The 12,349-nt window shown below is 44.5% G+C and overlaps 1 long non-coding RNA gene across 1 annotated transcript in view; it reads left to right on the forward strand.

Moving 5' to 3' along the window:
• Positions 1-1,704: 1,704 nt before the first annotated feature.
• The window catches only part of LOC116544104, a 36,522-nt gene continuing 25,877 nt past the window's right edge, over positions 1,705-12,349 (forward strand). The window contains exons 1-2 of the long non-coding RNA XR_004265818.1: positions 1,705-1,715; positions 1,985-1,989. This is a non-coding gene — a long non-coding RNA (uncharacterized LOC116544104). The remainder of the gene's footprint in view (positions 1,716-1,984; positions 1,990-12,349) is intronic.

Below are 12,349 nucleotides of genomic sequence, written 5' to 3' on the forward strand. Positions count from 1 at the left end.
GGTTGTTATATTCTTTAGATATGATCAAACTCCAAGCATATGAACATTGCCTTAATTACACTTTGTAAATAATACTCTTATTTAAAAATTTTCCTCTGAATCCGCCTAAAATGCAGATATGGTTTTATTCATTATAATTTTACAGTGGCTTACTCCGCTGCTTCTGGAAGACTTCTTGGTTGCCCCACACCCAGATTAGGCAGCCTTTTCCTTTTAAACAGGAGTATTCAATATGTTGCTGTATCTCTGTTCTTGTTTCCCTTCCACTACTGTATGTAGGGAGTGGGTGGGACAGATAATTTGTCTTTAAAATTCACAGGTCTCCAGGAGAAGTTGAATCAAGGTCTGGTGTTGATCATGAGATCCTGGACATAACGTCGATGCAATCATTGGACGAGTCTTTTGGGATGTCTTGGGGAAGAGGATGAGTATATTTTTCCCAGCATCCAGGAAGGAAATGAATATTTATGATCCAGCCCACAGATCATGGTAGATTGGATTATCATTTTCAATTCTTCACTCTCTCCCGGTGTTTGGAGTTTGCAGCCACATATTTTGTTATATTACTTTACAGTATCTCCTGTTAGAATAGATGGTATCCATTTCTCTCCTGGCATTGGGTTTGGCTGTGTGAGTTTAGGTGGATAGAACATATGCCACATCTGAGCCGATGTTTTGAGAGCCCTTGCATAGTTCAGCCATTGCTCTTCACCATAAGACAGGTGTAGGCTACTCCTTCGGCCTGTGCCCTGGAAGAATGAAGATGGAGCAGATGTGTAACATGAGAAATGAACACTTATTATTGTAAGCCACTCAGATTTGAGTATAATTTGTTACTGTAGAATGACCTTGTGAAAGATGACTAATATGTTGTATAAACAAACACCAAAACAACAACAAAAACACATTTCAGGATATCTTGAGTTTTTGTTTTTCGAGATGGAGTTTCGCTCTTGTTGCCCAGGCTGGAGTGCAGTGGTATGACCTTGGCTCACTGCAGCCTCCGCCTCCCGGGTTCAAGTGATTCTCCTGCCTCAGCCTCCAGAGTAGCTGGGATGACAGGTGTGCGCCACCATGCCTGGTTAATTTTTGTATTTTTAGTAGAGATGAGGTGTCACTATGTTGGCCAGGCTGGTCTTGAACTCTTGACCTCAGGTGATCCGCCCACCTTGGCCTCCCAAAGTGCTGGAATTACAGGCCTGAGCCACCACACCTGGCCCAATATCTTGATTTTTTTAAAGTGTGACAGTGATATGTCTTGCTATGAATTTCTTTAGGTTGATCCTGTTAAGAGTTTGCTCAGCCTTTTGAGCCTGTAGGTTTCAATCTTTTGCCAGATCTGGGTTCTCTTCAGCCATTATTTCTTTAGGTGTTTTTTCGGCCCTACCTTTCTTCTCCTCTCCTTCTGAGATTCCAATGACACAATGTTAGATCTTTTCTCGTGGTCCCGCAAGTCTCTGAGGCGCTGATCATTTATTTTTTCAGCCTATTTTCTCTGTGTTGTTCAGGTTGTGTAATTTATATTGTTCTGTCTTCCAGTTCACTGATTCTCTCCTTTGTTCCCTCCATTCCGCTATTGAACCCTTCCATTGAGGTTTTTTTTTTTTCTGGAATTGTATATTTTAGTTCTGAAATTCTCGCTTGGCTCTCTATGTCTTCCATTTCCTTCATGAGAATTGTTTGTTTCAAGCATGTTTGTAACTGCTCACCAAAGTGTCGGTAGGATAGCTACTTATAAAATCTTTGCCAGATACTTCTAACTACTCTGTCGTCTTGGTATTCGTATCTACTGATTATCTTTTTTCGCTCAAGTGGAGATTTTCCTAGTTCTTGGTATGTCTAGTGACTTTCAACTGAAACCTGAACCTTTTGGATATTATGAGACTCTGGATCTTCTGTGTTAGCTGGCCGTTTTTGACACCGCTTTGGCAGGGGAAGGGCACCTAATTGGGGGCACACCATCACTGTCAGGTGAGCGCAGAAGTCTAGGTTCTCCACTTGGCCCTTGTTAACACCCAGAGTCGGGGAGAGTATCCTTATTACTGTTGGGTGGGAGTGTAGAGTTAGAGTTCCCCAGTAGGCCTCACTGATTACAAATACGTATACATATACAGATACACACACACACACACACACTGATTACAAATACATATACAAATACACACACGTGCACACACACACACACACACACACACCTTTTCTTAATCCCAAATTTGATAGTACAGGATAACATTAAGGTTGTTTGACCTAAGGGCAGGATTTAGTAAATATGTGAAAGATATCTCAGATGCATTCCCACAACTGGGGTGCAAGTCCAGACTTCCCATATGCTCTCCACTGACGTGGGGACACGATACGGTAGGAAGGTCTCACTCCCACTCACCGGGGATGCTGCCTACTTGGACTTCTCTGACATCACCCTGGACAGAGTGTGCTTCCTTAAAGCTTGCCAGGTGTTAGAGGACTCGGCGCCCCGGTCTGCATTTGCCGGCATGAGTGGGAGTGGCCCGCAGCATTTTCTGTGGCGTTTAGCTGGAGGAGACAGTTGCCTAAAAGCTTTCTGTCTTACTAGGCTGCCTCTTTCTTCGTTCCTTGGCTAGAGGGAGGAGTCTTTTTTGGAGATTATTTTTGGTCTGTATTCATCATTTCCAGGTAGCTGGCTCCCTTCAGCTCCAAGTCAGGGATTTCTGAAGCAAAGAATAAACCCGGGGAACTCAGCACCATGGCATTCCTTAGGTCCCAAGGTCTCTAGCTGGTCTGCCTTTGCTCCTTCTTTTAGAGTGTTATATCTGTTTTATATATAATGTTCAGTGTTTCTAGTTGCATTTTGTGGGTGGAATAGGGAGAAGAAATCTGTCTTCCCAGAAGCAGAAGTCTCCAATACAATGTGATTTTATTTATGTAAATGTTTAAAGTTATACATACTGTCACAGGTATGCATGTTTTTAATAAATGGATGCATATGTAAGCTGCAGGGAAATACAGCTGATCCACCCTAGTGTTGACAACTGCCCTTCCCTGATCACGACCACCCAGTCTCTGGCTCCTCACACTTCTTTAGCTTTTTTCTTATGGCATCTAGTATTACCTGTCCTCATGCTGTGTGTTTGTCTATTGTCTTTTTCCTCATACTAGAATGAAAACTCCAAGAGGGCAGGAACATTATCTGTGTTGCTCCCTGTTGCATCCTTAACACCTAGAATATGTAGTCAGCACTCAATAAGCATTTATTGAGAGAATAAATTAATGAAAAAATGAATAAGAAGATAAGGCTGGTGGCTCACACCCATAATCCCAGCACTTTGGGAGGCTGAGGTGGGTGAATCACGAGGTCAGGAGTTTGAGACCAGCCTGGCTAACATGGTGAAACCCCATCTCTACTAAAAATACAAAAAATTAGCTGGGCCTAGTGGTGGGTGCCTATAATCCCAGGTACTTGGGAAGCTGAGGCAGGAGAATTGCTTGAACATGGGAGGCAGAGTTTGCAGTGAGCCGAGATCATGCCACTGTACTCCAGCCCAAGTGACAGAATGGGACTCTGTCTCAAAAAAAAAAAAAAAAGAAGATAAAATGTATCAGTACTTTCTCTGTATTAAAACACTTTGAAAAGACTGAGAATATCACCTCTTTCTCCAATGAGAAGCACATGGAAATGCAAGGGAGTAGGGGAACACAGTTATGGGTGGAACACGGACTTGGATTTATAAGCCAATTAATGACAGATATCGCTGTTTTAAGAAACCAATTACTTGTAACACAATTCACAACTGATCAGAACACAAGTGGGAATGAGTACAGCTGGAAAGAAGCTTTCTATTGTTTTAATTCCTACTTTATTATTATTACTTAAAAATTGTTTTAAACAACTTTTAGGTTCAGAGGTACATGAGCAGCTTTGTTATATAGGTAAACGCATGTCATAGGGGTTTGTTATACAGATTATTTTGTCACCCAGGTACTAAGCCTAGTCCTCGATAGTTATTTTTTTCTGATCCTCTCCAGATGCTGGTGAGGTTGCGGAGCAAAGGGAACACTTATACCCTGGTGGTGGGTGTGTAAATTAGTTCAACCATTGTGGAAAGCCATGTGGCGATTCCTCAAAGAGCTAAAAACAGAACTACTGTTTGACCAGCAATCCCATTACTGGGCATATACCCAAAGGAGTATACCTCATTCTCCCGTAAAGAGATATGCACACGAATGTTTATTGCAGCATTGTTCACAATAGCAAAGACATGGAACCAACCTAAATGCTCATCAGTGACAGATTGGATACAGAAAATGTGGTACACCTACACCATGGAATACTCTGCAGCTGTAAAAAAGAACAAAATCATGTCTTTTGCAGGAAAATGGGTGGAGCTAGAGGCCATTATCCTTAGCAAACTACTACAGGAACAGAAAACCAAAAATCACATGTTCTCACATACAAGTGGGAGCTAAATAATGAGAACTCATGGACACAAAAAGGGGAACAGCAGACCCTGGGGCATTCCTCCTTTTCTAGGTAAGGTTTTCTTTTGGGATTTGAGCCTCTTTGGATTTGAAATTTAGCATAGGCCCGGAAGATGAATCTGACTTCTGAGTTTAATTTTTCCTAATCTCCTGGGGAGGCAGCATTGCCTATGAGCTAAGAGTACAGCGTCTGGGACAGTGCTATGGAGTGAATGTGTCCCCCAAAATTTATGTGTTGAAAACTTAATCCTCAGGGCAACAGTGTTGGGTAGCGGGGCCTTTGGAAAGGTGTTTAGATCATAGGGGTTCCGCCCTCATAAATGCCACTATCAAAAGGGCTTGTGGGAATAGGTTTGCTCTCTCTTCCCCTTCTGCCTTCCACCATGTGGGGACACAATAAGAAGTTCCACACCAGATGCTGTCACCTTGATCTTGGACTTCCCAGGCTTCAGAACAGTGAGAAATAAATTTTTGTTCTTTATAAATTATTCAGTCTCTTGATATTCTGCAATACTAGCACAAAACAGACTAAGAAAGCCAGCCTGCCAGTATTCAGGTTCTGGCTTGACCATTGACTCATTAGGCAAGGGACCTAATCTGTAAGCCTCAGTTTTCCCATCTATAAAATGGGAATAATAATAGCATCTACCTCTAAGGGTACCTGTAGATTGAATTATTACTTACAAAATGCTTAGAATGGTGTCTGAAACATTGTAAGAGCTCAATTAAAATTGGCTATTGCCAGCCTCTTGTTAATAGCTTATAAGATTGAAATGATTAACTATCCAGGTGAAATACAAGCTGAATGAAACTGAAGCCAGGCACTTTTGTGGTTGGCCACAGTAGGCAAGACACGATGACTGTGGTCACCAACTGCTCAGAACCCACCCCTGCCAATACAGGAAGACTTTACAGAGAAGACCCTCAGCTGAAAGAGGTGCCCACATTCTGCCTGGGTGTTAGCAAAAGAACGACTCATTAAAAAAGACAGGTAAAGAGCGCAGGGAGGGGCTTCACCAATCTGGCTGTCCTTTCCAGCCCTCGTTCTCCTCTCACACGCTGTCCTGCCTTGAGAGCAAGATTTCCTCCCTTTCCCTCTCTGACCTCAGACGCTCCCCACTCTGAGTGGGTCTGTTTCATCCCTCTGCGCTCTGATCCTGCAGGGATCCTTGAGGAGCTGTGTCAGGCTGAACTCTGGCGTTTGCAAAGCTGATGGTCACTAGGAGCAGCCAGGGCTTCTCTGGGGCAGGCCGGGAGGGAAGCATAGGAGGGGGCCCTGCTTTAACTTCGGCTTTCAGTCTGTTGGAGAAGACTCAGGATTTCCTGAGCCTGAAGCCAGAATTGCCATCAGGTGCTCTGTTAGGCCTGGGAGTGACGACCTTGCTGCAGCGAGGATTACCCTGGGACAATCCAGGCTTGTTCGGCTCTATCCCAGGTCTGTGAGGTGAGCAGCTGCCCAGCAATCCTACTGCCAGTGTTCAGTGAGACGGCACATGCTCACTTTGTTCCTGCCTGTGTCAACTATAGCCAGCTTTGCAGTCTCAACCACTGGGTCTAACCTTCTTGGCCTTTTCCTTTACCTCAGCTCTGCTCAGTCTCACACTTGTCCTTCAGTCCCGACCTTTGATTGTATTCTCTCAGAGTTAACCCTAATTCTGGCCTTCAGGTCTCCCTAACTATTATTCACAGCCACCCCTTGGACAAAGCCTGATCCCTGCTGCCCCAAGGAATCATATGTTTTGTCCGGATCTGAGCCCTGGATCCTGCCCCATCGCAGGCTCTTGAGGCTGGTTGGGGAGGGAATGGAGCTGGTTCTAGGGACCTGGCTGTATGCTCAGGGCTGACACTGTCATATAAAATGAACCTAAGCCCACGTGGCACTCACTGTCCACCCCAACCATGGCTGAATCAGAGGTGAGGCCAAGAGTTTGTGAGTGGAGCACCAGATGAGTCTGCTGGAAACTTTCAGATCCCTGTAGGTGGGGGGTTAGACTTCAGCTTGTTACATAAACCCAGGAGGCACTGAAGACTGCCCATCCATTAAACCAGAAGTCAAAAAACCCGAAAACCAAAACCCTCTGTTACCCAGTCTGGGAAAGCAGAAGCTGCACTTTACCCAGGTCAGTGGATAGAAGAAGCGCTGCCCTGAGCAATTCGAGGCTCAGCCTGGACCGTGTGAGTGTGTGAAGTTCAGATTCACACCACTTGAGTGATGCAGGAACATAAAGTCATGCAGGAACTCCAGGCAACGGATGGAACATAAGCACTGCCCTGAAGCCCAGAGAACCCCAGCATAAGCAGATGAGAAGCTAAAAGATGCCTGCATATCCCAGGGTGCTGGAACTCCCATGGAGAATCACCCTGCAGAAGACGAGCTGGCAGGAAAGATTCCAAGCCATGAGAGGAAATGAATTCGTGAGAGGGAGCAGCTACAGACACACAAATAGGATTGCGCCCCCAAGAAAGAGAGACGTTAACCAATCCGGACGAAACCTTACACAGGTGCACAGAGGAAGTGCAGGTGTTGTGAGAGCCAAGAGGAGGAGCAGTTAACTGGTCGTTGAGAGGATGACCACCTGGTCTCAGGCTTAGAAGAGGAGGAGGAGAGAGCCAGTGAAGTCAGGGACGGCTTCCAGGGCAAAAGGACCAGCTAAAGGTGAGAAATAGTCCAGTTTGTGTGAATGTGAGCCCACAGCAGGTGAGAGCTGCTGGCATAGGACGTGTGAGGCAAGAGATACGGCTAGAGGCAGATGGGGCCAGAAGATGAAGGCCATGTATATTTTGCTAATTTATTTTCTTTTTTTTGGTGAGACATGGAGCCTTGCTATGTTGCCCAGGCTGGCCTTGAACTCTTGAGCTCAAGTGATGCTCCTGCCTCAGCCTCGATCTTTCTGCCCCAGCCACCTGAGTAGCTGGGACTACAGGTGCACACCACCGTGCCTGGCTTAATTTCTTAGACCTCGTCCTAAACTGTCACAAGAAACAACTCCAAAATAGTCTTGGATGTTTTTCAGCTCAACGCCATTTATTTCCTTCCTTGAAAGTTTAGGGCCAGTTTTGCAGCACCTTTTGCCAGTGTGGACTCTGAAAAATGAAATGCACGTGGGGTGTTCCGTTGCTCAAGCTGACAGCAATGCACAAGGAATCTGGGCCTCCAGAGGAAGGGAGAAGGAGCTGTTGAAGTCAAGTTTGTTTATTACAGCTGTGTGCACCCTGTTGCTCACTCTTAGGGCCCAGGAGAATGAGGTTACAGTCAGCTGGCCTTTGCCACCAAGCTCCACAGTCTAAACGGCTTCACAGGCATGGATTTGGACAGCCCCCAGGCCCCTTGGCCCACTGCTCAGTTCTTACTGAACAGATCCACACTTGGATCCCAGGCACAAGCTGGGGTCTGTTCCACGTCCAGCCAAAGGTGTGAATGACTGCAGTTAAGCCAACAAAATGATTGGAGACTGATCTTAAGGGAGGGAGAGTATTATCTATGCCTTTCAAGAATGTATTGGCTCCCTCTTTCTCTCTCTGCCCAGTTTTGGATTGTGGAATGATGGCTGAGTAACAGGTGCCAAACCCAGCCTCACTTCCCCCTGCTGACTTCCCAGGTGTCTCATAGGAGGTTCAGGACTGAACCCACCCCAGGCTCTACACAGAAGGTGATCTTGGGCGAATCTCTGAAACAGAGATTTTGCCCACGGTGTGTAATGTGTGAAAAGCCAGGGATGGCGGCCTATGGAGAATGCTTTTGAAGCCCAGGGAGTGCGTCGATTCTCCCAGAATGCCTGGCAGGGCTGCAGCTGGCTGCCTTCCTGTGCCCGTAGCAGATGTAACTATCAACACATGTCTCAGTGATCTATTGCCACAATCAATGCAGCGGAACAAACCACCCAGAATTCAGTGGCTTGCAGCAAGTGTCTGCCTCGCCCAAGAGAGTCCTCGGGTCAGTGATTCAGGCTGGATGACATCTTGGCTAGGCTTCTTCACGTGACCTGCAGGGTGGCAGGCTGTCGGGTAGGGGCTCACCTGTCTGGGGCTTAGCTGGGGAGCCTTGGCTGTGCAGAGAAAACTTTCTAGAAAACTCTGCCTTCCTTCCAGAGGGTGGCCGAGTATATTCTCATGGCAAAGGTGGAGGGGCAAGAGCAGAAGTGGCAACCTGCCGGCATTTTTGAAGCTTCTGCCGTGTCGCAACCTTGGCCAAACTCAGAATGAAGGGGACAATTCACACCATCTCGCCATAGGAAGAGCCCAAAAGTCCATTGTAAGGCGGTGAATACGGTGAGGGGCGAAGATTTGAGGCACTTTAAGCAATCAGCTTCCCAAAACACGTTTCAACTCAGTCCTCCACAGCTGCTACCAATCGATTGAGTTCAGACACAACATAAAAGCTGTTTGCCAATACAACTCTAAATACACAATTTGCAGGCTAGGCTTTGTGCAGCCCTTCAGTTCCAAGTGCTTCAGGGAAGTCTGCAGGGACGGGAGTGATGGAAGGAGGGGAGGATAAAAGGCAGGGTCTTGGGTTCTCCTGCTGCCTTAAAGCTAATCCACTCTTACTTGATTTAGTCCTTTATAAATCCCAAAGTCTCAGTAGATCCTGGGACCAGAATCGGGCTCACTGTCACTCTGCTACATTCTATTGGTCAAATAAATAAATTACGTAGTTTTGGGTTTTTCTTTTCTTTTTTGTAGAGACAGGTTTTCACTGTGTTGGCCAGGCTGGTCTCAAACTCCACTTCCTTTTCCTGGAAGGTTCACTTTGAGAGGAGCTGGTCATGTGTCTGCCTACTCTCAGGCTGCCGTACTTGTAAGAAAACTCAAGCTAGCTCTGTGGAGAGAGATGCTTGGTCAGTCTGGACAGGTTGTAGCTCTGTCAGCCTAGGAAGAATAAAATCTTGACAAGACCCAGCCCCAGCTACCATCTGACCAAACTATATGAGAAATCCCAAGTGACAGTCACTCAGCTAAGCCCAGTCAATCCACAGGGGCATGAGAGATATTAATAAGGTATTTGAAAAATGTTTTATTGAGATGTAATTCACATACCATACAGTTTAGCAATTTAAAGCATACAATTCAATTGTTTTAAGTATATTCACAGTTTTACAATCATCACTACAATCTAATTTGAGAACACTTTCATCACCCCCAAAAGAAATCCTGCAACCTCCAGCAGTCACTTCCCATTTGTCCCTCCTCCCCTCACCCCTCCACCCTGAGAAACCAGTAATCTACTTTCTATCTATGTAGATTTGCCTGTTCTGGACAATAGGGAGTCTTTTCTCCATTGCTTTCATGGAAATGGAATCAATCATATGTGGCCTTCTGGGACTGCCTTTTTAAACTAGCACCACGTTTTCAAGGGTCTTCCATATTGTAGCGTGTATAAGAACGTCATTTCTTTTTACTGTCAGTAATATCTTTTTGTATAGCTAGATCATGTTTTTTTCATCCATTCTTCCATTGACGGACATTCGGTTGCCTCCACGTTTTGGCTATTTGTCAGTAATGTTCCTATGAACATTGCTGCACAAGCTTTTGTGTGAACATATGTTTTCAGTTCTCTTGGGCATATATCTAGGCTAGCAACTTCTTTTTTGAACTTTTATGTTCAGGGTACACATGCAGGTTTGTTACACAGGTGAACTTAAGTCACAGGTGAACTTATGTCGCAGGCGAACTTCTTATGTCGCAGGTGAACTTATGTCACAGGTGAACTTATGTCGCAGGTGAACTTATGTCGCAGGTGAACTTCTTATGTCGCAGGTGAACTTCTTATGTCGCAGGTGAATTTATGTCACAGTGTTTGTCACGCAGATTATTTTATCACCCGGGTATTCAGTCCAGTACCCAACAGTCATCCTTGTCTACGCTGTTGTGAATAGTGTTACGATAAACATTTGCGTGCATGTGTTTTTATGGTAGAATGATTTATATTCCTCTGGGGTATATACCGAGTAATGGGATTGTTGGGTTGAATGGTAGTTCTGCCTTTAGCTCTTTGAGGAATTGCCACACTGCTTTTTCCACAGTGGTTGAGCTAATTTGCACTCCTACCAACAGTGTATAAGTGTTCCCTTTTCTCTGCAACCTCACCAGCATCTGTTATTCTTTGACTTTTTATTAGCCATTTTGGTTGGCATGAGATAGTACCTCATTGTGGTTTTGATTTGCATTTCTCTAATGATTGGTGATGTTGAGGTTTTTTTCATATGTGTGTTGACTGCATGTATGTCTTCTTTTGAAAACTGTCTGTTTATGTCCTTTGCCCACTTTTGAATGGCGTTGTTGGTTTTTCTCTTGTAAATTTGTTTAAGTTCCTTATAGAAGCTGGATATTAGACCTGTGTCAGATGTATAGCTTGCAAATATTTTCTCCCATTCTGTAGGTTGCCTGTTTATTCTGTTGATAGTTTCTTTTGCTGCGCAAAAGCTCTTTAGCAGTTTTTTTTTTTTTTTTTTTTGAGACAGAGTCTTGCTCTGTCGCCCAGGCTGGAGTGCAGTGGTGTGATCTCGGCTCATTACAACCTTTGTCCCTGGGTTCAGGCAATTCTCCTGCCTCAGCCTCCTGAGTAGCTGGGACTACAGGCGCATGCCACCACGCCCAGCTAATTTTTTGTATTTTTAGTAGAGACAGGGTTTCACTATGTTAGCCAGGATGGTCTCGATCTCCTGACCTTGTGATCCACCCGCCTTGGCCTCCCAAAGTGCTGGGATTACAGGCTTGAGCCACCGTGCCCTGCCAGAAGCTCTTTAGTTTAATTAGATCTCATTTGTCAATTTTTATTTTTGTCAAAATTGCTTTTTGGTGTCTTGTCATGAAATCTTTGCCTGTGCCTACATCCAGGATGGTATTGGCCAGGTTGTCTTCTGGGTTTTTATAGTTTTGAGTTTTACATTTAAGTCTTTAATCCATCTTGAGTGGACTTTTGTATATGGTATAAGGAAAGGGTCCAGCTTCAATCTTCTGCATATGGCTGCTACCCAGTTATCCCAGCACCAATTATTGAACACGGAGTCTTTTCCCCATTGCTTTTTTTTTTTTGTCAGCTTTGTCAAAGATCAGATGATCATAGGTGTGCAGCCTTGTTTCTGGGATCTCTCTTCTGTTCCATTGGTTTATGTGTCTGGTTTTGTACCAGTGCTATGTTTTTCTGGTTACCATAGCTCTGTAATATAGTTTGAAGTCCAGCAGCATGATGCTTCCAGCTTTGTTCTTGTTTTTGTTTTGTTTTGTTTTTTGCTTAGAATTTCTTGGATATTTGGGCTCTTTTTTGGTTCCATTTGAATTTTAAAATAGTTTTTTGTAGTTCTCTGAAGAATGTCATTGGTAGTTTGATAAGAATAGCATTCAGTCTGTAAATAAATTGCTTTGGGGAGAGTGTTCATTTTAATGATATTGAATCTTCTTATTTGTGAGCATGGGCTCTTTTTCCATTGGTGTCTTCTCTGATTTCTTTGAGCAGTGTTTTGGAGTTTTCACTGTGGAGATCTTTCGTCTCCCTGGTTAGCTGTATTCCCAGGCATTTTATTCTTTTTGTGGCAGTTGGGAATGGGATTGCCCTTCTGATTTGAGTCTTGGCTAGGCTGTTGTTGATGTATAGGAAAGCTAGTGATTTTTGAACACTGATTTTTGTATCCTGAAACTTTGCTGAAGTTGTTTATCAGCTGAAGGAGCTTTGGGGCCAAGACTACAGGGTTTTCTAAATACAGAATCATGTCATCTGCAAACATGTGGAAAGAAAGTTGCCCAGGTGCCAAGGCAAGAGACTGAAGGCACAATCTGTCCCAGTATAAGAAATAACTGATTACTTAGTTTTAGCAATGATACCAAATATATTTAGAAATAATCACAATTGGCCTGTGCGGTGGCTCACGCCTGTAATCCCAGCACTTTGGGAGGC

This window comes from Sapajus apella, unplaced genomic scaffold, assembly GCF_009761245.1.
Source record: "Sapajus apella isolate SASKATOON/1434 unplaced genomic scaffold, GSC_monkey_1.0 scaffold4, whole genome shotgun sequence".
NCBI classification, from domain to species: domain Eukaryota; kingdom Metazoa; phylum Chordata; class Mammalia; order Primates; family Cebidae; genus Sapajus; species Sapajus apella.